The sequence below is a fragment of the Cervus canadensis genome, chromosome 7, assembly GCF_019320065.1.
Source record: "Cervus canadensis isolate Bull #8, Minnesota chromosome 7, ASM1932006v1, whole genome shotgun sequence".
Classification (NCBI taxonomy): domain Eukaryota; kingdom Metazoa; phylum Chordata; class Mammalia; order Artiodactyla; family Cervidae; genus Cervus; species Cervus canadensis.
This window is the reverse complement of record NC_057392.1, coordinates 3372618-3399696: the sequence shown is the minus strand read 5'-3', so window position 1 is coordinate 3399696 and position 27079 is coordinate 3372618. Positions and strand designations below refer to the sequence as shown.

Sequence of the window (27079 nt, the reverse complement as noted above, 5' to 3'; positions counted from 1 at the left end):
GGTGGCCAAAGTATTGGAGTTTCAGCTTCAGCATCAGTCCTTCCAATGAACACCCAGGACTGATCTCCTTTAGAATGAACTGGTTGGATCTCCTTGCAGTCCAAGGGACTCTCAAGAGTTCTCCAACACCACAGTTCGAAAGCATCAATTCTGCGGTGCTCAGCTTTCTTCACAGTCCAACTCTCACATCCATACATGACCACTGGAAAAATCATAGCCTTGACCAGACGGACCTTTGTTGGCAAAGCAATGTCTCTGCTTTTTAATATGCTATCTAGGTTGGTCATAACTTTCCTTCCAAGGAGTTAGTGTCTTTTAATTTCATGGCTGCAGTCAGCAATTGCAGTGATTTTGGAGGCCCAAAAAATAAAGTCTGACACTGTTTCCACTGTCTCCCCGTCTATTTCCCATGAAGTGATGGGACCAGATGCCATGATCTTAGTTTTCTGAATGTTAAGCTTTAAGCCAGCTTTTTCGCTCTCCTCTCACTTTCATCAAGAGGTTTTTTAGTTCCTCTTCACTCTGCCATAAGGGTGGTGTCATCTGCATATCTGAGGTTATTGATATTTCTCCTGGCAATCTTGATTCCAGCTGTGCTTCTTCCAGCCCAGCGTTTCTCATGATGTACTCTGCATATAAGTTAAATAAGCAGGGTGACAATATACAGCCTTGACGTACTCCTTTTCCTATTTGGAACCAGTCTGTTGTTCCATGTCCAGTTCTAACTGTTGCTTCCTGACCTGCACATAGGTTTCTCAGGAGGCAGGTCAGGTGGTCTGGTATTCCCATCTCTTTCAGAATTTTCCACAGTTTATTGTGATCCACACAGTGGCTATATGTGATCCACATAGCCAATATGACTATTGGCATAGTCAATAAAGCAGAAATACATGTTTTTCTGGAACTCTCTTGCTTCTTTGATGAGATGTTGGCAATTTGATCTCTGGTTCCTCTGCCTTTTCTAAAACCAGCTTGAACATCTGGAAGTTCACGATTCACATATTGCTGAAGACTGGCTTGGAGAAGTTTGAGTATTGTTTACCCTACTGTCTTTTAATTAATGAAGAGATGAAAGGAAAACAAATACATAATTATGCTGTCTTTTATACTTAATAGGTGATTTCCTCTGCCAGTACTTTTGGTTTTTCATATGGATTAAATTACAGTCTAGTGTTATTTCTTTTGAGCTTGGAGAATTCCTTCAATATTCCTTTAATATTATTTGTAAGGCGGGTTTGCTAGCTACAAATTCTCTTAGTCTTTGTTTATCTTGGAATGTCTTTATGCTTTCTCCACTTTTGTAAGATAATTTTGCTAGATGTAGTGTTCTTGGCTAATGGTTTCTTTTTCTTGAAGCATTTAAAATATGTTATCAAGTGCTTTTTGGACTACTTGTTTCTGATAAGAAGTAAGCTGTAATGTCATTGGAATTTTCTTCTATGTGGTAAATCATTATTTCTATGTTGCTTTCAAGATTTTCTCTTTGTCTTTTACTTTCAACATTTTGACTACAATACGTCTAGATATGGTTCTTTTTTCGTTTATTCTATTTGGAGTTCATTGAACTTGAATGTTTTTTATCAATGTTTTTCATCACACCTGGAAAGTTTTCACTGTTATGTCTTTGAATAAATTTTTCTGCCCCTTTCTTTCCTCTCCTGCTGGTACTCTCATTACAAGCATATTTGTGTATCTGATGGTGTCTCAGAGGATTTATTCACTTTTCCTCACTCTTTTCTTTAGTTTTTAAGATTGTATAATTTCTAATTATCTACCTTCAAGTTTGCTGATTCCTTTTCTAGTTCAAATCTATAATTGAACCCCTGTAGTGAATTTTCCATTTCAATAAGTGTTGTACTTTTCAACGTCCAAATTTCTATATTTCAATATGATTCTATGTCCTTATTGATATTCCCTATCAGTGAGCCAAGGTCATCCTACTTTTACTTTAATTTTTTTTAAACACATCAGTGAGCCAAGGTCATCCTACTTTTACTTTAATTTTTTTTAAACACAGTTTCATGGTTTTACTTGTTTGAACATATTTATAATAGCTGCTTTGAAGTATTTGTCTCCTTCACCCAGGCTCCCTCAAATGCAGTTTTTAATTGCTTATTTGTTGTTGTTTTCCTAGTCAAGGGACACATTATCTTGTTTCTTTCCATATTTTATAATATTTTGTCAAAAATAGACATTATATATTGTACCAATTCTGGATTCTGATTAGCCCCCTCTCCCACCCCTAGGGCATGATGATGTTGCTATTTTTTCTTAGTTTGTTTAATGGATTGCCTGGACAAATTATGTAGTTTATTTCTGTTTTGGAAGTCCTGCCCAACTGATGTCTTACAAGCTTAGTTTATCTTAAGTAATAATATCTGTGAAATCATGGTTTGACATGCAAGCTATATATTTTATATACCCCTTTATCCTTTGTACACCATCAGCATTCACTGAATCTAATTTTAACTTATGGTTTGAGTAACTTTATTTGTAAGTATTGCTATTTTACAGCACTTTTTTTCTTATAAGTCTTCCAAAGCTCAGAGAGAAATCTTACATATTAAAAAAATAAAATAATTCCACTTTAAAAAAATTATCCCAACATAGGTCCACTGGGCCTTTTAAAAAGCTAAAATATGTTATAAAGTCTTAGTGATCTTATTTTTTCTGTCTTGAAAATTTTGCTATTTTATCATTCTAGAAATTATGTCCTCATCACTCATTATTCCAAAAGATGCTAAAAATACTAAATTAATAGGAAAACAAGAAAACTGATGGGATTGCCTAGGTACAACAGGGATATGAATCATTATTTTATTATCCTTAACTTTCTTATTATGTTGCCTCAAGTATTGCATCATCTGTTGAAAAGTATTGCATCATCTTCTATAAAAGGTGTCTTACAGAAGACAGAAGAGTTTGTAGTCATAGTCTACTTTCACTGGACACAACTCAGAATTTCTTCATTTCTCACCCATAATGATAAAAACAATAGATTTTACAATAGAAGACATTTCATAATTATTAGACAAATGAGAAGAGAAATGCAAAGAGACAGCGAAACTCTATTCTCTAAGGATGATGGTCAAATTGATTGTATTAGCTAAATCTTAGACCATAATTCTTCTGATAACAATATCCTAGATGAATTGTTTTAAGCTCCAGAATCCATGAGTGATGAATATAATTCTAAGAGAACAAAGGAAATATGGCATTCTCATCAATTTAGTCATTGAAGAGGAAGAACTTTATCATGTAATATTTTGCAACAAGAACTTGGATTATTCCATGTTTCTAAAAGAATATATTCCTTATTCTTTTATCTTTTATGATGTTTTAGAGCCAAAATTATTTGATATGATTCATAAGTAGACAAAGGCTGAATCAGATATATATATATATATATATATATATAAAAATTTAAAACAATTCAATACATATTATTATTTTAACTGCTGTTGTAAATCTAAAATTTAAATGTTTTATAATGTGGAATTAAAAATATGACCTCTTCAACAAAGTTATGATTAATCAAAACTTTTACAAAATATTAAATTTTTCCACTTTTGTGATGCAAATGCAAAAAGAAGTCCTATAAATAATGATAAGCTAGAACCTCTTAGTGATTTGTTTGAAATCTGGAATATGTTCCAGGTGCATGCATGACAGTTGACAAGAAATTAATTGAACTCAGAGAATGTTGCCAAGTTGAGATTTCTTTCTCTTACGTATCTAGAGAGAGCAAAAATATATAACAAAAATTGTTTTATGTGTTTGTATTCTTATGAAAATTTTGAATAAAGTTGTTTTTCACTATCCTTTTATTCTCCTGAAAATTATTTGTAAATGTTTTTTTTTTTTTTGCTTTATTTACTTTTCGTAAATGTTTTAAATATAAAAAACAAAAGCACGTTGGACTTAGATGGTAAATGATGATTTTTTTCTATTATGTGCTTCGTCACTCAGTTGTGTCCAACTCTTTTGCGACTCCATAGACTGTAGCCTGCCCATCTCCTCTGTTCATGAGATTTCCCAGGCAAGAATATTGGAGTAGGTTGCCATTTCCTTCTCCAGGGAATCTTCCTGATCCCAGGATTGAACATGCATCTCCTGATTTGCAGGTGGTCTCTTGCATTACAGGCAGGTTCTTTACCGCTGAGCCACCAGGGAAGCCGCTTTTTCTATTATATTAGGGTTTAAACACAAATGTGTAACTTAAAAAAGTAAAGTTCATCCTTGTACCTCCTAAAATACTCCTGTTTGCACATGTATCATGCTTTAGGTACAGATTGTGCTACCATGCCTGACGGTTTTGGAACCAGGATGACTTAGGTTTTAATTTTGGCCCCACTCCTTTTAGCTGTGTGTCCATGGAAAAGAAACATCCCTTCTATGAATACTAGTTTATTCATCTATAAAAAGAGTTCTGCAGAGTTAACATCACATTCAGAGATGATGACAAGGCACCCAATGTATTTACCAGAAAACATTAGGTATTTAATAAACACTCTTCTTTCTTCTTGGTATTAAGAAATTTTGTTGAGGATGATACAGGACTTGATTAAGACTAGTGGAAAAACAGGACTGGCTCAAAAGAAACATTAAGACTAGAGGAATGGCACTGTGTGTGTAAGTGTGTGTGTGTTTGTGCATGTGTGCTAAGTCCCTTTGCAACCCTACGGACTGTAGCCCACCAGGCTCCTCTGTCCATGGGATTCTCCAGGCAAGAATACTGGAGTGGGTGGCCATTCCCTCCTTCAGGGATCTTCCTGACCCAGGGATTGAACCCACATCTCTTATGTCTTCCGCATTGGCAGGTAGGTTCTTTACCACTAGTGCCACCTCAGAAGCCCGTGTGTGTGTTTAAAGACATACAATTAAGTGAAAAATAAATAAATCCTAGTAGAGAAGTGAGATGAAGAGTGTTTCTGCATGGATGAAAGAGAAGTGGAAGGATTATATTCTGGGAGTATTATACAAACTTAGAGGCCAGATAGAGACCTTGACATCGTCTCTTAGTACTGTGTACAAGCATAAACAGAGGAATGAAGAGCTCCTACAGCTGGGTCTGCAGTGCTCCAGATATCTGTTGGAAGTATAAGTTGTTTTGTTTTTTTTTTAACATAGGGCACCTGATTATTTTTTGGTTTTCCCTGCTGACAATTTCATTACTATACTAGAAGAAAATGAAAGCAACAAGAGGGATTTCTATTTTGCTGTCACTACTGACCAAGAAGTCAGAATGGTGCTGACACAGAAAGAATAGAAAATTTAGGGGAGGCTTGCCACCTTATCCTGGACTTTATTAATATGTGGAAAAAACACGAGGGACTAAATCAGCTACATCCTCTGGCATTAGGAAGGCATTAGTTCATAGCACTCAGGAAAGATATGGTTAAACTGTCAGTGGTGTTAGAAATCACTGCAACTCTTTTGCATTGAACAGAACAAATGGGCAATATTGAAAGTCACATAATGTTTGGCCCCAAAAGCCTATTCCAGGGAATTGATTCTGAGATTAAGCTATCCAACTGATGTTTAAAATAAAATCTAAATTAAAAACATCATCATTTTTCACCACAGATTATCACCAACAGTCCAAAAACTTATCTAGAAACAATTTAGGTTTTGTTACTTGACCCCCAGTCCAATTCCCCTAGAACTGTAGTCAGCAAATGTATTCTGTAAGAGGCCAGTACTGATTTAGGCTATGTGCTCAGTCATGTCTGACCCTTTGTGAACCCCATGGACTACAGTCCACCAAGCTCCTTTGTCCATTGATTTTTCCAGCAAGAAAACTGGAGTTGGTTACCATTCCGTATGCCAGGGGATCTTCCCAATGCAGGACTCGAACCCTCGACTCCAGCATCTCCAGTATTGGCAGATGGACTCTTTACCACTGTACCACCTGGAAACTCCTAACTTAGGCCATACTCTGTTGCAATTACTCAGCTCTGTGGTTGTAGCATGAACCCACTCATAGACAATATATAAAGAATAAATGGCTATGTTCCAATACTTTACTGTTAACGCTGAAATTTTTGTTCCCTATAATTTTCACATGTCAAGAAATAATCTTTAAGAAATGTTTCTTCAACCACTTAAACATGTAAAAATCATTATTAGCTCATAAACCATACAAGAAAAGGTGGCGATCCTGCCCTAGGATATTTCCACTACTTTGGTAGAAGAGATACTTAGAGAGAATAGAGACCTTCTTTTCCCCCTACTCCAGAAATGGGTCTGGATTTTCCTGGTACCACCCTATAGTAAAGATGTATTTCTTGCTCATTTGTCGCCTTAGATGCTAATTCCTATTTGTAATGTTCTTTTTTGAGAAAGACACATTTTTCCATTATTAATGTTTGGTCTCACATCCTATCTCACAAAATATTATTAACACCAAGGAGGAAGGAAGGAAGAAACAAGCATTTCTTGTGGATAAATTTCCAATGGAAAATTATCTAGGTTTCCTGAAATGGAGTAAAAGTGGTTCCAAACAACATAACCCTATAAACTTGATGAAATCAGCCCCCTGAAGAGCAAGCGGACACCACGTAAAAATAAAGGTACCTGTGGAATGGGAAGCCACTGTTATAATCCAAAAAGCTGCTATTTGTTCAGTTTTGCACCATACAATTCCTGCTGACCCTCTTATAGACATCTCCTGAAAAGGGCATGTGGTTTTCTGGGCTCACAGATGCGCAGCAATTTTGTTGTTGTTGTTGTTTAAGGAGCATCTTTTCCTCTTAACCATAGAACCAGGATTCTCTTTGTTTCGGAGATTGGTTAGCAAACTGAGGCTGGCAAGGGTCTTCTGAACCAAAAAGTCAGAGCCTAACCAATTCTAAGGTTCATTTCAAAGTTTATCCTATTCCATGGCTTAAGTTCTTTCCATGGGAAAATGCCTAGTGGTTTTCCCTACTTTCTTGAATTTAAGTCTGAATTTGGCAATAAGGAGTTCATGGTCTTAGCCATAGTCAGCTCCTGGTCTTGTTTTTCCTGACTGTATAGAGCTTCTCCATTTTGGCTGCAAAGAATATAATCAATCTGATTTTGGTGTGACCATCTGGTGATGTCCATGTGTAGAGTCTTCTCTTGTGTTGTTGGAAGAAGGTGTTTGTTATGATCAGTGCTTTCTCTTGGCAAAACTCTATTAGCCTTTGCCCTGCTTCATTCTGTACTCCAAAGCCAAATTTGCCCATTACTCAAGGTATCTCTTGACTTCCTACTTTTGCATTCCAGTCCCCTATAGTGAAGAGGACATCTTTTTTAGGTGTTAGTTCTAAAAGGTCTTGTAAGTCTTCAGAGAACCATTCAACTTCAGCTTCTTCAGCATTACTGGTTGGGACATAGACTTGGATTACCGTAATATTGAATGGTTTGCCTTGGAAACGAACAGAGATCATTCTGTCATTTTTGAAACTGCATCCAAGAACTGTATTTCAGACTCTTTTGTTGACCATGATGGCTACTCCATTTCTTCAAAGGGATTCTTGCCCACAGTAGTAGATATAATAGTCATCTGAGTTAAAGTCACCCATTCCAGTCCATTTTAGTTCACTGATTCCTAAAATGTCAACATTCACTCTTGCTATCTCCTGTTTGATCACTTCCAATTTGCCTTGATTCATGGACCTACCATTCCAGGATCCTATGCAGTATTGCTCTTTACAGGATCAGACTTTACTTCCATCACCAGTCACATCCACAGCTGGGTGTTGTTTTTGCTTTGGCTCCATCTCTTTATTCTTTCTGGAGTTATTTCTCCACTGATCTCCAGTAGCATATTGAGTACCTACCGACCTGGGGAGTTCATCTTTCAGTGTCCTATCTTTTGGCCTTTTATTACTGTTCATGGGTTCTCAAGGCAAGAATACTGAAGCAGTTTGCCATTCCCTTCTCCAATGGACCATGTTTTGTCAGAACTCTCCACCATGACCCGTCTGACTTGGGTGACCCTACACGGCATGACTCATAGTTTCACTGAGTTATACAAGGCTGTGGTCCATGTGATCAGATTGGTTAGTTTCCTGTGATTGTGGTTTTCAGTCTGTCTGCCCTCTGATGGACAAGGGTAAGAAGCTTGTGGAAGCTTCCTGATGGGAGAGACTGACTGAGGGGGAAATTGGGTCTTGTTCTGATGGGTGGGGCCATGTTTAGTAAATCTTTAATCCAATTTTCTATTGATGGGTGGGTAGACTGTGTTCCCTCCCTGTTACTTCAGTTCAGTTCAGTTCAGTTACTCAGTCACGTCTGACTCTTTGCCACCCCATGAATCGCAGCACGTCAGGCCTCCCTGTCCATCACCAACTCCCAGAGTCTACTTAAACTCATGTCCATCGAGTCGCTGATACCATCCAGCCATCTCATCCTCTGTCATCCCCTTCTCCTTCTGCCCCCAATCCCTCCCAGCATCAGGGTCTTTTCCAATGAGTCAATTCTTCACATCAGGTGACCAAAGTACTGGAGTTTCAGCTTCAGCATCAGTCCTTCCAATGAACACCCAGGACTGATCTCCTTTAGGATGGACTGGTTGGATCTCCTTGCAGTCCAAGGGACTCTCAAGGGTCTTCTCCAACACCACAGTTGAAAAGCATCAACTCTTCAGTGCTCAGCTTTCTTTACTGTCCAACTCTCACATCCATACATGACCAATGGAAAAACCATAGCCTTGACTAGACAAGAAACACCTGGAGTAACAGGAAAATTTGGCCTTGAAGTATGGAATGAAGCAGGGCAAAGGCTAATAGAGTTTTGCCAAGAGAATGAACTGGTCATAGCAAACACCCTCTTCCAACAACACAAGACTCTACAAGTGGACATCACCAGATGATCAACACTGAAATCAGATTGACTACACTCTTTGCAGCCAAAGATGGAGAAGCTTTATACAGTCAGCAAAAATATGACTGGGAGAGGACTGTGGCTCAGAACATGAACTCCTTATTGCCAGATTCATACTTAAATTGAAGAAAGTAGGGAAAACCACTAGACCATTCAGGTATGACCTAAATCAAATCCCTTATGATTATACAGTGGAAGTAACAAGTAGATTCAAGGGATTAGATTTGATATACAGAGTGCCTGATGAACTATGGATGGAGGTTTGTGACATTGTACAGGAGACAGGGATTAAGACCGCCCCCATGGAAAAGAAATGCAAAAAAGAAAAATGGCTGTCTGAGGAGGCCTTACAAATAGCTGTGAAAAGAAGAGAAGCGAAAAGCAAAGGAGAAAAGGAAAGATAGTCCCATTTGAATGCAGAGTTCCAAAGAATAGCAAGGAGAGATAAAAAAGCCTTCCTCAGCAATCAATGCAAAGATATAGAGGAAAACAACAGAATGGGAAAGACTAGAGATCTCTTCAAGGAAATTAGAGATACCAAGGGAATATTTCATGCAAAGATGGGTTTGACAAAGGACAGAAATGGTATGGACCTAACAGAAGCAGAAGATATTAAGAAGAGGTGGCGAGAATACACATAAGAACTGTACAAAAAAGATCTTCACAACCCAGATAATCATGATGGTGTGATCACTCACCTAGAGCCAGATATCCTGGAATGTGAAGTCAAGTGGGCCTTAGAAAGCATCACTATGAACAAAGCTAGTGGAGGTGATGGAATTCCAGTTGAGCTATTTCAAATCCTGAAAGATGATGCTGTGAAAGTGCTGCACTCAATATGCCAGCAAATTTGGAAAACTCAGCAGTGGCCACAGGACTGGAAAAGGTCAGTTTTCATTCCAATCCCAAAGAAAGGCAATCCCAAAGAATGCTCAAACTACCACACAATTGCACTCATCTCACGCGCTAGTAAAGTAATGCTCAAAATTCTCCAAGCCATGCTTCAGCAATATGTGAACCAAGAACTTCCAGATGTTCAAGCTGGTTTTAGAAAAGGCAGAGGAACCAGAGATCAAATTGCCAACATCCGCTGGATCATCAAAAAAGCAAGAGAGTTCCAGAAAAACATCTATTTCTGCTTTATTGACTATGCCAAAGCCTTTGACTGTGTGGATCACAATAAACTGTGGAAAATTCTGAAAGAGATGGGAATACCAGACCACCTGACCTGCCTCTTGAGAAACCTGTATGCAGGTCAGGAAGCAACAGTAAGAACTGGACATGGAACAACAGACTGGTTCCAATAGGAAAAGGAGTACATCAAGGCTGTATATTGTCACCCTGCTTATTTAACTTATATGCAGAGTACATCATGAGAAACGCTGGGCTGGAAGAAGCACAAGCTGGAATCAAGATTGCTGGGAGAAATATCAATAACCTCAGATATGCAGATGACACCACCCTTATGGCAGAAAGTGAAGAGAACTAAAGAGCCTCTTGATGAAAGTGAAAGAGGAGAGTGAAAAAGTTGGCTTAAAGCTCAACATTCAGAAAACTAAGATCATGGCATCTGGTCCCATCACTCATGGGAAATAGATGGGGAGACAGTGGAAACAGTGTCAGACTTTTTTTGGGGGCTCCAAAATCACTGCAGATGGTGACTGCAGCCATGAAATTAAAAGACGCTTACTCCTTGGAAGGAAAGTTATGACCAACCTAGATAGCATATTAAAAAGCAGAGACATTACTTTGCCAACAAAGGTCTGTCTAGTCAAGGCCATGGTTTTTCCAGTGGTCACATATGTATGTGAGAGTTCGATGGTGAAGAAAGCTGAGCACCAAAGAATTGATGCTTTTGAACTATGGTGTTGGAGAAGACTTTTTTTTTTTTTTCCCGCATTTATTTTTATTAGTTGGAGGCTAATTCCTTTACAATATTGTAGTGGTTTTTGCCATACATTGACATGAATTAGCCACGGATTTACATGTGTTCCATCCTTATCCCCCCTCCCACCTCCCTCCACATCCCATCCCTCTGGGTCTTCCCAGTGCACCGGCCCAGAGCACTTGTCTCATTCATCCAACCTGGACAGGCAATCTGTTTCACACTTGATAATATACATGTTTTGATGCTGTTCTCTCAGATCATCCCACCCTCGCCTTCTCCCATAGAGTCCAAAAGTCTCTTCTATACATCTGTGTCTCTTTTTCTGTTTTGCATATAGGGTTATTGTTACCATCTTTCTAAATTCCATATATATGTGTTAGTATACTGTATTGGTGTTTATCTTTCTGGCTTACTTCACTCTGTATAATGGGCTCCAGTTTCATCCATCTCATTAGAACTGATTGAAATGTATTCTTTTTAATGGCTGAGCAATTGGAGAAGACTCTTGAGAGTCTCGGACTGCAAGGAGATCCAACCAGTCCACCCTAAAGGAGATCAGTCTTGGGTGTTCATTGGAAGGACTGATGTTGAAGTTGAAACTCCAATACTTTGGCCACCTGATGCGAAGAGCTGATTCATTGGAAAAGACCCTGATGCTGGGAAAGATTAAGGGCAGGAGGAGAAGGGGACGCCAGGGGATGAGATGGTTGGATGGCATTACCGACTCAATGGACATGAGTTTGAGTAAACCCCCGGTATTGCCAATGGACAGGGAAGCCTGACGTGCTGCAGTCCATGGGGTTGCAAAGAGTTGGACATGACTGAGTGACTGAACTGAACTGAACTTATGGGAAAATGAAATAATATGGGATAGGTTTAAATAATGTCTTTTTCAAGGTAAGTAGTGTCTTTCTCATAATTTAATATATATCTTGTAATAATGTAATCCTCATAATTTAATGAGGATCTTGTTAGAATGAAGAATCTGAGTCAGAAGAGTTTTAGTCATCTTGGGCTGCCATGACAAAATACCATAGATTGGGTGGCTTCCACCACAGACATTTATTTCTTACAGTTTTGGAGGCTGGGATGTCCTAGATCAAAGTAATGGCTGATTTGGTTACTAGTAAGATCTATTCCTGGATTGCCCATTGTTGCCTTCTCATTATGTGCTCATGTGACCTCTTTTGTGTGTGTGTGTGTGTGTGTGTGTGTTGAGAAAGAACACAAGCTCTCCAGTGTCTCTTCTTATAAGACTAATTCTAAAGGATCAGGGCCACACCCTTATGACCTCATTTAATCTTAATCAGCCGGTGAAGAATCTGCCTGCAATCCAGGAGACCCAGGTTCAATCCCTGGGTTGGGAAGATCCCCTGCAGAAGCAAAGGGTTACTCACTCCAGTATTCTTGCCTAAAGAATCCCATGGACAGAAGAGCATGGAGTTGCAAAGAGTCAGACACCACTGAGTGACTAACACTTTCATACTTTACCTCCTAATAGGCCCTATCTCCAAAACAGTCACTATGGGGGGAGCAGGAGTTAGCATCAACATATGAGTTTGGGGTGGTTACACAATAAAGTCCACAATAGTAGGTGTGTGTGGGGCCTGGGATTCTGAGTTTCTAACAAACTCTTAGGAGATATGATTGCTGCTGGCTTTAGATCACATTTTGGGTATCAGGGAACTAAACTCAAAGGTCTCACGTCCTGCTTTAGGACAGAGAGAGGGTACTCAATGATTAATAGACTGACATGCAGCTAATCATGTTATTAAGACTTGTTAAGAAATGATGCTGATGAAAATAACAGCATTGCATCCAATTTATATGTAAAATGTCCTCAAAGAAAGCACAAAGACATAAAAAGAATATCTCAATAGCAATAAATTCTTCAACAAATGACCTTGAGTGAAACTACCTTGATGAGTACCTTTCAGATTTCTGGACTTTTTCTAAGATATGTGAAACTCTTCAGATGAAATGCTTCATGCCTCAAAATCTGAAAATCTATTACCAAAGATCCTTTACTCTGGAGCATTATTAAAAGTTCATTTTCAGTTGATGCAAAGAGACAAAAACATTGGTACCACATGAGAAAAATAATCTTAGCACATAAAGGAGAAGAAAAATCCTGGCTAAATTTCCAAATTTGTACTATTATTCACTCTACAGAAATAGGTGCAACTTAAAAAAGAAAAAGAAGAAGGCCATTTTGCCGTCATTTTATTTGGGCTGCTGATAAGCATCACCAGCCAGGAGAAATGAGGACCAACTTTACAAAAGAGCTGCACACAAAGAAAAGGAAAAGCAGAAAAGAGAATGCCAGCCCAGATACATTTTGACAATTTCCTAAGAATGAGGGAAGTTAATTCTGGGCTCAGGAATACCATTTTTCTCTAGTGATATGTCAGTGGTTCTCAGAACTACTTGGTATCTGTAGCTTTATTTTCCTTGAGCATGATTTGGGCTCATTTGGAGTGAGGTCAGGTCACCATGCCTGTGAATCGTATTAATTCAAAGAAAAACAGGCTAGAATTGTAAATATGTGATGTCCTGCTATTTCCTTTGACTGAAGAGTGGTGGCTAAACATAATGATCTGACCTTCCATGGCCTGAACTTGGGAGAAAACATTTTGGGATACTGGTCAGACATTCTCAGACACAGGTTCATAGCTGGAACACCAACCTGGGCTCTCCATATTGTAAACATCTCTGGGATCCCAGAGTAGTGACTTAGCCTCTCAGGAACAAGGCATACTCTCAACCAAAGTGCTAGAAAAGTGTAATTAAAATCAGCTGCCAATATTTAACCTTTCCATTTCATTCACTGTTTAAACCTCTTCACCAAAAGACTAAATTAACATGGCACAAATTTGTGGTAGACAGTTAAGCAAATTTACTTTGCCTGAGGGCTTCCTTGGTGGCTCCGTTGGTTAAAGAAATTGCCTACAATGCAGGAGATCCGGATTCAAGATCACTGGGTCAGGAAGATTCCCTGGAGAAGGAGATGGTCAATCCACTCCAATATCCTTGCCTGGGAAATCCCATGGACAGAGGAGCCTGGCAGGCTACAGTCCACAGGGTCACAAAAGTTGGACACGACTTATCGACTAAACCACCTACTTTGCCTGAAGCTATCCTTCTACATTAAAGACAAAACAAAGCTGGCCTAAGTAGAGGCACAGGACAGAAAAATCTTTCCTGGATGCTTCACTGTCTGGCTTTTTCCCCTCCTCCCAAACAAATATGATGATTGGTCTGCTGCTTTTATAGAAGTTATGAAGGAAGATTGACTTGGATGGAATCCAGAATGTTTGTTACTAGATATGTTTGAAAAAGCTATCTGAATATTATGAGATCTTGACCAATGATTCATCTATTTGATTCCCAAGGTCTAGACTTCTCAGTGATATGTTGCTGGGGTTCTGGGATGCAGAGGCAGGACTGAAGGACAAACATAAACTGAGCTGAAGTGCTAAAGCTGTATTTAATAGTCATTGAGCTACAACTGTGAAGTTGTGTTTAATTACTCTCGGAACAAGTCTCTTGAGAAGCTCCCTTGTTCCCTAAGTAGGACGTTAGAGTTGAATAATGAAGCCTGATTGAGAAAATGCTGACCCTGCCTGTTTCTGTCTGCCCCCACCCTCCAGCCCTAATCTCCCAGGACAGTCCCTGTGAACAGAGTGGCAGACGAGATGGGTGGAAAGAACAGAGCTTTCTTCTCTCTCATTCTAGAGTTTGGCTGTACATTTCTGGGATCAGCCTATTATATTAGACTGAGTGAGTGAATATATATTATAAATATATATAATATATATATTATGAAATATATTATGTAAGTGAAAGTTGCTCAGTCATGTCTCTTTGCAACCCCATGGACTGTAGCCTGACAGGCTCCTCTGTCCATGGAATTCTCTGGGCAAGAATAACTGGATTGGGTAGCCATTCTCTTCTCCAGGGGGTCTTCGCCACCCAGGGACTGAATCCTGGTCTCCTGCATTGTGGACAGATTCTTTACCATCTGAGCCACTGGGGAGGACACATGTTTTTGCTTATATATCACCTTGATATGCCAACTGTAGACCTAGACTGGTGACACAGGCATATGGGTGAGCAGGGGCATGTAGAAATTTCACTAGAGTATGTCTCAGGTTTTATTGTTGCTGTTTTTCCCTCTTAACTCTTCTTCTCTAGAACTTATCTTCTTGTTCTGAAGGTCTAAGTTTAGGGAGCATTTTCTCTCATGACTTGCTTATTGCTTGTGCACTTGTTGCTTCTTATGTTAACATGGTAGATCCTCTGGATGTGTCTTCTAGGGCTCTTTTCTTACTCCATGTGAGTTCTACTTTGGGGAGGAGTTTTCTGTGTCTTGAGATATTTCTTTCACTTGATCTCTCAGAACATGAATTCTATTCTCAGCAGCGAACATTCATTTTTTCAATTTGTCTACTGAACTTTGAAAATTCAGAAATATCCTTCTTGTTTCCAGCAGGCCTTGCTGTGCTCTAATTATGTCTTGTTCTAATTACTTTTATTAATGTCCCCTCTCTCGCTTTCATTAGTTTTACTGTAAATGAAGTTGCCAGCTCTACTTGCTCAGTCTTATCTTTCTCCCTCTGGCTACAGAGTCCCCTGAAGTGGGTTGTAATTTTTCATTACTTCCTGATCTTGTGGGTTCCTTTAGTACCTGTGCCAGTCAGCCAGTTGGGGAATTCTATCAGCAATGGCAGAGCAGGGGGCAGGAGGCACGCCAGTGTCCATTTTTGTAGGTTGATGGCCAGCAAGTAGGCAAATTGTTACCTTCTGCTGAGACTGGTTGGAAGCTTTGTTAGTTGCTCAGTCATGTTCAGCTCTTTTGTGACCCCATGGACTGTGTAGTCCACCAGGTTCCTCTGTCCATGGGGTTTCCCAGGCAAGACTACTGGAGTGGGTTGCCATTTCCTTTTCCAGGGCATCTTCTCAACTCAGGGATCGAACCCAGGTCTCCTACATTGCAGGCAGATTCACTACTGTCTGAGCTGCCAGGGAAGCCTGACTGTCTGCTGAGATGTGGGTCAAATTTTCTCTAAATAGGACAGAATCCAGGCCACAAGGGAGGTCCCATGTAGGTTGAAGAGGGTGAGTGTAAGTTGGTGACCTCTTTGAATTCAACATCTGTAGTCAGGAGAGACATAGCCCCTTTCAAGCAGGTCAGAAAGGCATCGGCCAGATGGGGTTCTTTCGGGAGTCACAACCTTCAAGGTCCTCACTTTATAGCTACTCTTCTGCTGTCAGTCATCAGGTCTTGCTGGCTGCTGCCAGTTACATATTGGCACTCACCATCTACCTCTACAAAGATTAAATTATGAGCCACTGCAGCTGCTGACCTTCAACAACCCTTGAAAGGAGTTTAGCCTGGGGATCAGGAACAAGACACTCTGTGCTCTGGGAAAAACTGGCAAAACAAGTCTTCAGATAGTTATTTTAAAGAGAAGAATTATGAACTCAAATTCTTGCACCTTCTCATATCTAGAAAAGCACCAAAATCATTAATGGAGACATCTGCTTCTCGTGACTAGCAGTAACTTTCTGCCAAAAATGTGTGCTTGAATGCATGTGCTCTCCCTTCATCAGAATCACCTATGTACTGACCTCCCCCCACCCCCTACCTCTTCAGAGCAGTTCCTCACAGTTCTCTGAGGTGCTGTCTCTTGGGCTATAGTCTTCATTTTGCCCCTAATAAAACTTAACTCAAAACTCTCACACAGCATTATTTTTTTCAATCGACATCACCATGGAGTCTGAAGTCCCCAACATGCTCTCCCTTGATGCATTCTCTGAACTCTGACTCTAATTTCATTTCTATTGACTCTAGAGAAGGGACTGAGAAGGACTGGGGCCAAGTCCATGCTTTCTTTCTGGCAGTCACCTTCTCAGATTCCAGGTTATCTTTCTAAAATGTAGGAATGACAATACTAATACCATTAAGTGGCTCCCCATTTCCTAAGCATGACATCCAAACCCTGGGCCTTGCAGCTATACTCTCCTTAAATAGAATGCACTGAACTTTATGTCACACCTGACTCCTCACTTTCTCCAGCCCCATGTCATGTGGTCCCCTTCTGGATCAATGTACAGTTCCCTTCATATGGAAGTCCCACCCCTTTCTCTGTCTCTGACTTCTGGCATCCTCCTAGTTCTCTGATTCAGATACCACCTTCGACAGGAAGTCTCAACTGGAATTTATTTCTCCCTCCTTAGTACTCCTATTACTCCTGGTTGTTCCCCAGTGGCAGCACTTAATACAACCAGACTTTTCTCAAATTACCTGTGTATGTCTCTGCCTCTCCCATCCCAGATCCTAAATAACATGAGGACGGGTTCTGGGTCTATTTTCTCTCTTCTCACAGTGTCTTTCATGAAATGAATGCTTAATCTTTGTAGTGTTGAAGTCACAACAGAAAATGATTGAACTGGACATTGGTCGACCAATCCTGAGCTTTTCTTTCTTTCTTTCTTTTTTTTTAAACTACAGGTAGAATGCTGGAATTTAACAGAAGAATTGATGTCCTCTGCATCAGTTTACAGACTTGCACCTTTAGAAAAGGCCTCTGAATCTCATGGGAAGGAGTTCCAATTATTTTCTATAACCCCACAGAGGTGCTATTGTAAGGAAAGGGATGGATGTGGAGTAACTGGGTTTGTGGTCAGTCATAACCACTGAATGTCATTCAGAGCCTTCTCCTCAGTTGCCTGGGAGTATGCAGCTTCATCAGGTAGAAGACGGCTGGCTGAAGGCCAGAGGTTCACTTTTCATAATACCTGTCATACATGAGGGCTTCCCAGCTGGCACTAATGGTAAAGAAACTGTCAGCCAATGCAGGAGGCAGAAGATGCAGGTTCGATCCCTGGGTTGGGAAGATCCCCTGGAGGAGGGCTTGGCAACCCACTCCAGTGTTCTTGCCTGGAGAATCCCCATGACAGATGAGCCTGGCAGCTTGTGGTACAGAGGGTCATACATGAACCATTACAAAGATAAGCTGGAGGGGGAAATGCCTCTGATACTTCAGGAAGCTTGAAAGATGCATCATGTTAAGAAGTAGAATGACTGATTAGTCAAGCAAGGTTCAGTCCTACAGAATGCACAAGAAGAGTTGGGAGATGCCTTTCCCAAGGTGGCTGACTATCATGAAGCAGGACTCACCCTCCTCCCACCTGCCCAAAGACTCCCATGGTTTAGAGAAGCTGGACTTGGCGCAGGGGACCAGGAGCTATTGTGTGGAAAGAAGAGTGTCCTGTGGAGTGAAAGGCCAACCAGAACTTTCTGAAGAACCCTTCACCTGTCACCAGACCTCTGTGTGACCGGGAATGAGCAAAAATAATGCTATTGGATAAGCAACAGCATAGTCTTGACTGCTTTAATCAGTTTTCTGCTTGGGGTCCCTTGAAGTAGCTGGTCTCACAGTGCCATTTTCTTGCTCTTGCTCAGGAAGCCATATTGAAGGTACTAAGTTATAGAGAGCAGAAGCATTAACTGAGTGAGTGTGTGTATGCGACGTGTTTATTGTGAATGCATTAGCAGCAGCCTCCTCTGGGTGAGAATATACTCCAGCTCTTCCTGGAAAGGAGCCTATTGCCCCCTTGAAAAATCTCATTAAGCATGCTGTTCCTTTAAATGGGCCATTTGAAGGCAAGGGTGAGTGCCTCACTCAGGGTCAGATACATAGCAAGTTCTGGGAAAATGTGCTGAAAATGGAACAGTCAGTACTCAGCAGAAAGGTAGAGATTGTCTGATCTTTTTTTTCTTTTTGGCTTTCACACTATTTGTTTTTATTTTTTTTTACCATTTGTTTTTATAATTGCATCCCAATTTCTCCTTTCCTCTTTGCAACCTTTTCAAGACTACATGTGCATACATGTGTGTCTGTATGTGTATATGTGATTGTATGTGTTGTGTATATGTGCCCATGTGGGTAAAGTTGTATATGCCTTTATATATGTGCATATATCTGTATACATGTCTATGCATATGTGAGTATATTTTCATGTGCAGGAGTATGCATGTGTAAATCTGTACATATGTGTGCATGTATATATATTTGTATATACCTACATGTGTGTATTTGTGTATGTTAGTATATGTATATACGTGCACATGCTCACATTTAGTATAGATAATATAGATACATATTTTATAAATAAATATAAGTATATATCAGATATCTACTGTAGCTTGACAATCAAGCCATTTCTTCATAAAAGCTAGACTGAAAAGAGTCTAAATGACATCTCACTCAGGTTTCTTCCCTGATTCTTGGAGCATTGCTGCAGGTATAGGACAGCATTTGGGATGCTGGTATTAGCCCTCTGGTCGAAAGGGAGATATTGATGGTACAGAAAAGAGGGAAGGGAGGGCCAAGGGAAGGAAGATCTAAGAAGTGAGAGAGGGTAGAATCAGAGTTCAGGGGAGAGGTTGCCTTAGAGAAGGGAAGGAGCAATTCTTCTACTTGGTTAGGAGGCTCTTTCCAAGCTGGATGACTGCTCTACTGGTCTCAAGATGGTGGCAACTATAGCAGAAGGCTCTGAAACACTCCTTGCTATGGACTGAGTTGAATCCCCTAAAATTCATATGTTGAAGCTCTGACCCTCAATGTGATTGTGTTTGGAAATAAAGCTTTTAGGAGGTAATTTAGATTAAATAAGGATGAGGTCCTAATCCCATAGGATTAGTAGCCTTATAAGAAGAGGAAACAGACTCATTGGAAAAGACCCTGATGCTGGGAAAGATTGAAGGCAAAAGGAGAAGAAGGCAGCCGAGGTTGAGATGGTTAGACAGCATCACCGACTCAATGGACATGAATTTGAGCAAACACTAGGTGATAGTAAAGGACAGGGAAGGCTGGCATGCTGCAGTCCATGGGGTCACAAAGAGTCAGACTTGACTGAGTAACTGAACAACAACAGCAATGACAAGAGGAAGAGGGAGAAAGATCTCTCTCTCCGCCAGCACACATTGAAAGAAGGCCATGTGAGGACATAGTCAGAAGATGATTATCTGCAAGGCAGGAAGAGGCTCCTTACTAGGAACTGAATATGTTGGGACCTTGATCTTGGACTTCCCAGCCTCCAGAACTATGAGAAATAAATGGTTTAAGCTACAATTTCTGCTATTTTGTTCTGGCAGCTTGAGCAGACTGAAACCCCTCAAGGACTCTCCCCACACCTGTGGAAGAGTAGTTTCCAGGGCCCAGAGGAACTCTAACTTTGGGAAGATCACAACTTTGCTCTGTGTGATGGTCACAGAGGCTGAGATGATCGGAGACTCTCAGAGGAAGGAGTACGAGGATTCTGCAGTCTTACTCTCCAGAGCAAGGAGCTTTGTTACGTGCATTTCTTGCATTCCTCTACCATGGCATTCCACTTGGTTAATTCTTACTCAATCCCCAGGAAGGAAGGAGACCCAGCAGGAGGGTCTTTTCTGAGCACAGAAAGATTGACATGTGTGTGCTAAGCTGCTTCAGTCATGTCTTACCCTGTGACTCCATGGACTGTAGCCCGCCAGCCTCCTCTGTCCATGGGATTCTCCAGGCAAGAATACTGGAGTGGGTTGCCATGCCCTCCTCCAGGGCATCTTCCCAACCCAGGGATTGAACCTGTGTCTCTTATGTCTCCTGCACTGGCAGGCAGGTTCTTTACCATTAGTGCCACCAATTAATAATTTATTACCTCTTCTTCCCATATCTGCCACCTATGCTTCATGGTGAGGCTGTACCAGTGTAAGAATTCAGTCTCTGGAGCCAGATGTCTGGGTTCACCACTTAGTGGTATTGTGACCTACGGCAGATTACTTAGCCTCTCTGTGCCTTTGATTTCTTATCTGTAATGTGGGGACTATAATACCATTCATCTTGTAGACTTATTGTGGTGAATCAAGAAATTTAATATATGAAAAAATCTTAGCATCTGTTAAACACTCAGCGTTGACTCTTATTGTCTTTTTCTGTTCTTCTTGCTTGAGTTTAGTAGCAGGGGACCCAGGGCAGTTCCTTGAACTGAAGCATGGGCAGTTCAGTTGGTCCTAGGCACGTGCTGCTTAAGGAAAACGCTCTTGACTGCATTGGGAAAAGAAGATGGGAGCAAGCGAAGTTGGGGTGGCAGGTCTGGTAGTGGAGGGTGAGGGGTGTGTGCCTGCTGGCTTCTGTTCTCTCCATAAAGCCTGAAACAAGGTCATCAGCTGACGGGGACTATGGAGGAGGGCTGTGGGAGGGCTGGAGAAGGAATGAATTAGATGTCTAAGAGAGGGGGGAAAATGAACCTTCTAGAGAAACCTAGCAAGCTCGCTGAGAGATACTGAGTGCCAATTTGAATCTCAAGATCATGAATTTAAAGTGAAAACAAAGACTTGATTGTGTGAATTTCTTGCAACCTCCAGCAGCCCAGGGTGCTTCAGGGAGAAGGCACAGAGCTGTTTTCCGATTAGTTGTCCTTCCTTGCAGGGGTGTGCGTCCATGCTGCACTAATGCCTGCATTCATACACAATGATTGTGTTGGTTTTTCCATAATATACTGTGTTAATGATGAAGTGAACTATACTAGCATCTTCTCACCTTGTTGCAGCTTCATTCTCGTTTCCCTGTCCCTTTCCCCTGAGACCACATGTGTAAATGACCAGTTTATGGTAATTTAATTTGTAGAATGCTTTGGATAAAAAGTATTTTCTTAGCTTATGTGGCTTTGGGTCCTATGTTTTCTTTTTATTACCCTATCAGGGTCTTAATCTCTTTGTACCAAAGCAACAAAGGCAGAAGATGACAACAAAGGCTCATACTAACATAGCACTTGCCAGGTGCCAGGCACTTTACATATATGAACACATCCGTTTTGCACAACAACCCCATTTTCAGGTAGGGCACAGGGAGCTTAAGTAACCTGCATGAGGTCACACAGTGAAGAAATATCTGACCTAAGATTCAACTAGGCTGCCTTGCCCTGCACTCCATGCTCTGAACCTCTATGCTTCTCTAGTGAACACTTGGAAACAAGTTAAAAAGTTTGTGTCTTTAAAATATTTACTTTCTGATAAAATTTAGAATAGATCTACTTACCTCTAACTAGGCTATTTCCTTACTTCCCTATCATTGCATGTAACCCCCTCATTCCTCACATTATTAAGGATAATGATCACAAGCACCATCTATCCTGACAGCCAACATATATCTATGAAAGGCCTGCCCTGTTTTAGCACAAATGAGATAAAGATGGCCAAAATGTTCTTCTTGTATCCTCAGAACTCAGTCTAGTTGGGAATCAGACAAATGAATAGGGAAAGTACAAAAAGGATACAGGTAAACCCCCACAGACACAAGAGCCTGTGAAAAACAAGCTATGTAAGGAAAAAGAACAGGTTGATGATGCTGAATTTATTTCATTCTTGGTGGGAGCCTTTTTGGTCCCTGAGCAGATGCCAACTCTTCTAGTTGTGTGACAGAAATACTCTGGCAACAAGATGCCAAAAAACTCTAATCATTGTGCTCTTGAATTTCTGGAGCACGGGGAATGTGGAATGCTGGGAACTGGAGGTGATGTTCTGAAGTCATTGTTAGCTATTTTGTCTCTGACTAAATGGGGCATGGTCAGAGTTCCACAGATCAGCTGGGCAGGTCATGTCTTGGGCATGTTTTTCACTAGGAGTAATGTGACAGTAGATTTAAGGGACTAGATCTGATAGACAGAGTGCATGATGAACTATGGATGGAGGTTCATGACACTGTACAGGAGACAGGGATTAAGACCATCCCCACGGAAAAGAAATGCAAAAAAGAAAAATGGCTGTCTGAGGAGGCCTTACAAATAGCTGTGAAAAGAAGAGAAGTGAAAAGCAAAGGAGAGAAGGAAAGATAGTCCCATTTGAATGCAGAGTTCCAAAGAATAGCAAGGAGAGATAAGAAAGCCTTCCTCACTGATCAATGCAAAGAAATAGAGGAAAACAACAGAATGGGAAAGACTAGAGATCTCTTCAAGAAAATTAGAGATACCAATGGAACATTTCATGTAAAGATGGGTTCGATAAAGGACAGAAATGGTAGGGACAGAAATGGTATGGACCTAACGGAAGCAGAAGATATTAAGAAGAGGTGGCAAGAATACACAGAAGAACTGTACAAAAAAGATCTTCATGACCCAGATAATCACAGTGGTGTGATCACTCACCTAGAGCCAGATATCCTGGAGTGTGAAGTCAAGTGGGCCTTAGGAAGCATCACTATGAACAAAGCTAGTGGAAGTGAAGGAATTCCAGTTGAGCTATTTCAAATCCTGAAAGATGATGCTGTGAAAGTGCTGCACTCAATATGCCAGCAAATTTGGAAAACTCAGCGGTGGCCACAGGACTGGAAAAGGTCAGTTTTCATTCCAATCCCAAAGAATGCTCAAACTACCGCACAATTGTATTCATCTCACGCGCTAGTAAAGTAATGCTCAAAATTCTCCAAGCCAGGCTTCAGCAATACGTGAACCGTGAATTTCAAGATGTTCAAGCTGGTTTTAGAAAAGGCAGAGGAACAATCAAATTGTCAACATCCGCTGGATCATCAAAGAAGCAAGAGAGTTCCAGAAAAACGTCTATTTCTGTTTTATTGACTATGCCAAAGCCTTCGACTGTGTAGATCACAATAAACTGTGGAAAATTCTGAAAGAGATGGGAATACCAGACCACCTCACCTGCCTCTTGAGAAACCTATGTGCAGGTCAGGAAGCAACAGTTAGAACTGGACATGGAACAACAGACTGGTTCCAAATAGGAAAAGGAGTATGTCAAGGCTGTATATTGTCACCCTGCTTATTTAACTTATATGCAGAGTACATCATGAGAAATGCCGGGCTGGAAGAAGCACAAGCTGGAATCAAGGTTGCTGGGAGAAATATCAATAACCTCAGATATGCAGATGACACCACCCTTATGGCAGAGAGTGAAGAGGAACTAAAAAGCCTCTTGATGAAAGTGAAAGAGGAGAGTAAAAAAGTTGGCTTAAAGCTTAACATTCAGAAAACTAAGATCATGGCATCTGGTCCCATCACTTCATGGGAAATAGATGGGGAGACAGTGGAAACAGTGTCAGACTTTATTTTTTGGGCTCCATAATCACTGCAGACAGTGACTGCAGCCATGAAATTAAAAGACGCTTACTCCTTGGAAGGAAAGTTATGACCAACCTAGATAGCATATTAAAAAGCAGAGGCATTACTTTGCCAACAAAGTCCATCTAGTCAAGGCTATGGTTTTTCCAGTGGTCATGTGTGGATGTGAGAGTTGGACTATAAAGAAAGCTGAGCGCCGAAGAATTGATGCTTTTGAACTGTGGTGTTGGAGAAGACTCTTGAGTGTCCCTTGGACTGCAAGGAGATCCAACCAGTCCACCCTAAAGGAGATCAGTCCTGGGTGTTCATTGGAAGGACTGATGCTGAAACTGAAACTCCAGTACTTTGGCCATCTGATGTGAAGAGTTGACTCATTGAAAAAGACCCTGATGCCTGGAGGGATTGGGGGCAGGAGGAGAAGGGGATGCCGAGGATGAGATGGTTGGATGGCATCACTGACTCGATGGACATGAGTTTGATTAGACTCCGGGTGTTGGTGATGGACAGGGAGGCCTGGCGTGCTGTGATTCATGGGGTCGCAATGAGTCAGACATGACTGAGTGAACTGAACTGAACGGAATGTGACAGTGCCTGGATGGTCTGAAGACCCTCACACATTGGATCCAATCTGGACCCACTGATATACTGGCTGTGTAGACTTAGGAAGACATTTAAATTTTCCAAACTGCAGTTCTTTAATCTATGAAATGCCCTTCCTTGCTGGGATGTTGTAAGGATTAGCAATGAGTTTGCAGCGTTCCTAGTACAAGATGCATTCAATCATCCAAAGCCATCATTATTTATTATTACTCAGAGTTAAAAACGATGGTAAAATTTTCTTATATGCACTCTTTATTGTCCGCGCAGTCATCTCTTCCTCCTAGTTTTATCGTGCCTTGGAAATATTCAGAGAAGGTGAAAATGCCATAAAAATGCAACTTTTTATACTCAGTTGCTATTTTAGAAGCTTATCTCACTGGAAAGTACTTAAGAAATTACATGATCATTTTAATGTGTGTTGGACATTTTTGACTCTGTATAGGTATAATTATAGTTGTGTTATTTTTATTATTACTTAATGTTATGGTGAGGAGAAAGGTGAAGGGAATAATTATTTGTTAATTGTTTCTATCTACCATGCACTCTTCCAAGCAATTTTGTATATGATAAATATGACAACCACTTGGGAGCTTGGCGGTCACGTTATTTACATTTTTAAAACGAAGTAATAAGGCTCAGAGTAGTTGAGTCATTTTCCCAAGGCCATACAGCTAGTGAGTGTCACGGCCCATCTGGCCCCAGACCCTTTGCTCTCATCTCCATCCTCTGGGTCCTCCTGAAATAGGTATTATGGTCACAGTTATTTTCCAGAGGAAGAATGACAAACCATCGCTAAGTGACTTGCTCAAGATCATACAGCTATTGAAAAGGAAGCCTAGGACTCAATCCTAGGTTTTAGTCCAGTTTTCTTCCTTTTTCTTGAGTCCCCAGGAGGCAAACAATAGAGTAGGATGGTTAAGTGCACAGGCTGTTAGGTTTCTTGCTGTCAGAGAAGGGAGCTACAGATATGGAGACGGAAAAATTAGGATGGTGTTAGGCTAGCACTAAAGGCATTGGTGTGAACTCATATATAAAGGCATATGGCCACACACAGATTCTTAATTCTACCTAGAGGGGCAGCTTCGAAGCACCAGTGTGAGCACACCAATGCCACATCTTCTTTTCTAAACACCGTTCTTAATTAAAAGAAACCAAGGATGTTTAGAGAAATGGTTGATGCCAAGGCTGCAGTGGGGAAGGTGCCAGATGAGCCTGGAACATCTTATTGTGTCAATTAGCAAGGAAGTGCTTTAAAAATGGTGGAAAAATTGAAAAAGACAAAGTAGACAGGTTGAAGAAACTCCCAACAGGCCAATGGAAGAAAATTGGAACATCAAAATAAATAACAATAGTAATACTTTATAACAACTGAATAAAAGCACACGCCTTTGCTGATATTCATAAATAGATGAATGGCTTGAAAGTTGATAAGAACTGGGCTATTTATGTAATTTCAAAATATCTCCTCACAGAATATTATTAATTATGGAGTAACTTTACAGTGGAGAAATCTGGTTGACATCATATTAATTTAGTGATCAAAGTGAAGATTACCAGCAATGTGACAAGTCCAAGACTTGTGTCCCCTGATAGCATGAATGAGAAGAACTCAGCGTCATTTCTGCGGTATTTCCATTAAAGGTGCAAAATCTGAATCTAATCACAAGGAAATATCAAACGCCCACCAAATGAAGGGTCTCTATGGAAGATTCGGCCTGTAATTTTCAAAGGTATCAAGGTCATGAAACTTAAAAGACCGAGGAGCTGTTCCAGATTAAAGGTGACCAATGAGATGTGACAAAAAAATGCAACAGACATGATTTTGAACTGCAGCCTTTAGTTTTATGGGACATTAGTGGTAAACTGGTGAAATGTGAATGGGGTGTGAGGATTAGACCAAAGAAATATTTTGAATGTTAAATTCCTAATCTTCGTGGTTGTGTTGTGGTTATGCAGGAGAGTATCTGGTTTATTTGAATTACATGCTAATTAATGTATTTAAAGGTGAAGATATATCAGGTGGATAACTTTCAAATGGTCCAGGAAATAAAAGTTCTTTGTATTGTGTTTGCAACTATTTTTTTGCTTGCCTTTTGAGAAAAAAAATTTTTTTGCTTGATATTTTTCAAGATAAAAAATTATCTTCCTCACAATAAAAATCTTAAAACAAAAGCAACAGTAAAAAGGAACATAGGTAGTGCATGCAGGGGTTATAGTAAAGTGGTTAAAAATACTATTTAGGCTCTGGATTTGAATTCCACCTTTGTCACTAGCTATGTGATGCATGTGCATGCTCAGTCACTCACTCATGTCTAACTCTTTGCGATCCCATTAGACTGTAGCCTACCAGACTCCTCTGTCCGTGGCATTCTCCAGTCAAGAGTACTGGAGTGGGTTGCCATTTCTTCCTCCAGGGGATCTTCCATACCCAGAGATTGAACCCATGTCTCTTATGTCTCCTGCATGGGCAGGAGGGTTCTTTACCACGAGCACCACATAACTTGTGGCCTAAATCATCTGTGACTTACTTTCTTGGTCTGTAAAATGGGGATAATTAAAGCACCTACATAGATTTCTGGTGAGTTAGCAACAATGAAGTACTTAATACAATCAGTTCTTAATACT

The 27079-nt window shown here is 40.5% G+C and overlaps 1 protein-coding gene across 1 annotated transcript in view; it reads right to left on the bottom strand.

The window, feature by feature from the left end:
- Positions 1 to 27079, bottom strand: part of SLC9A9 (solute carrier family 9 member A9) — a 647359-nt gene that overhangs the window by 148196 nt on the left and 472084 nt on the right. The window lies entirely within an intron of this gene.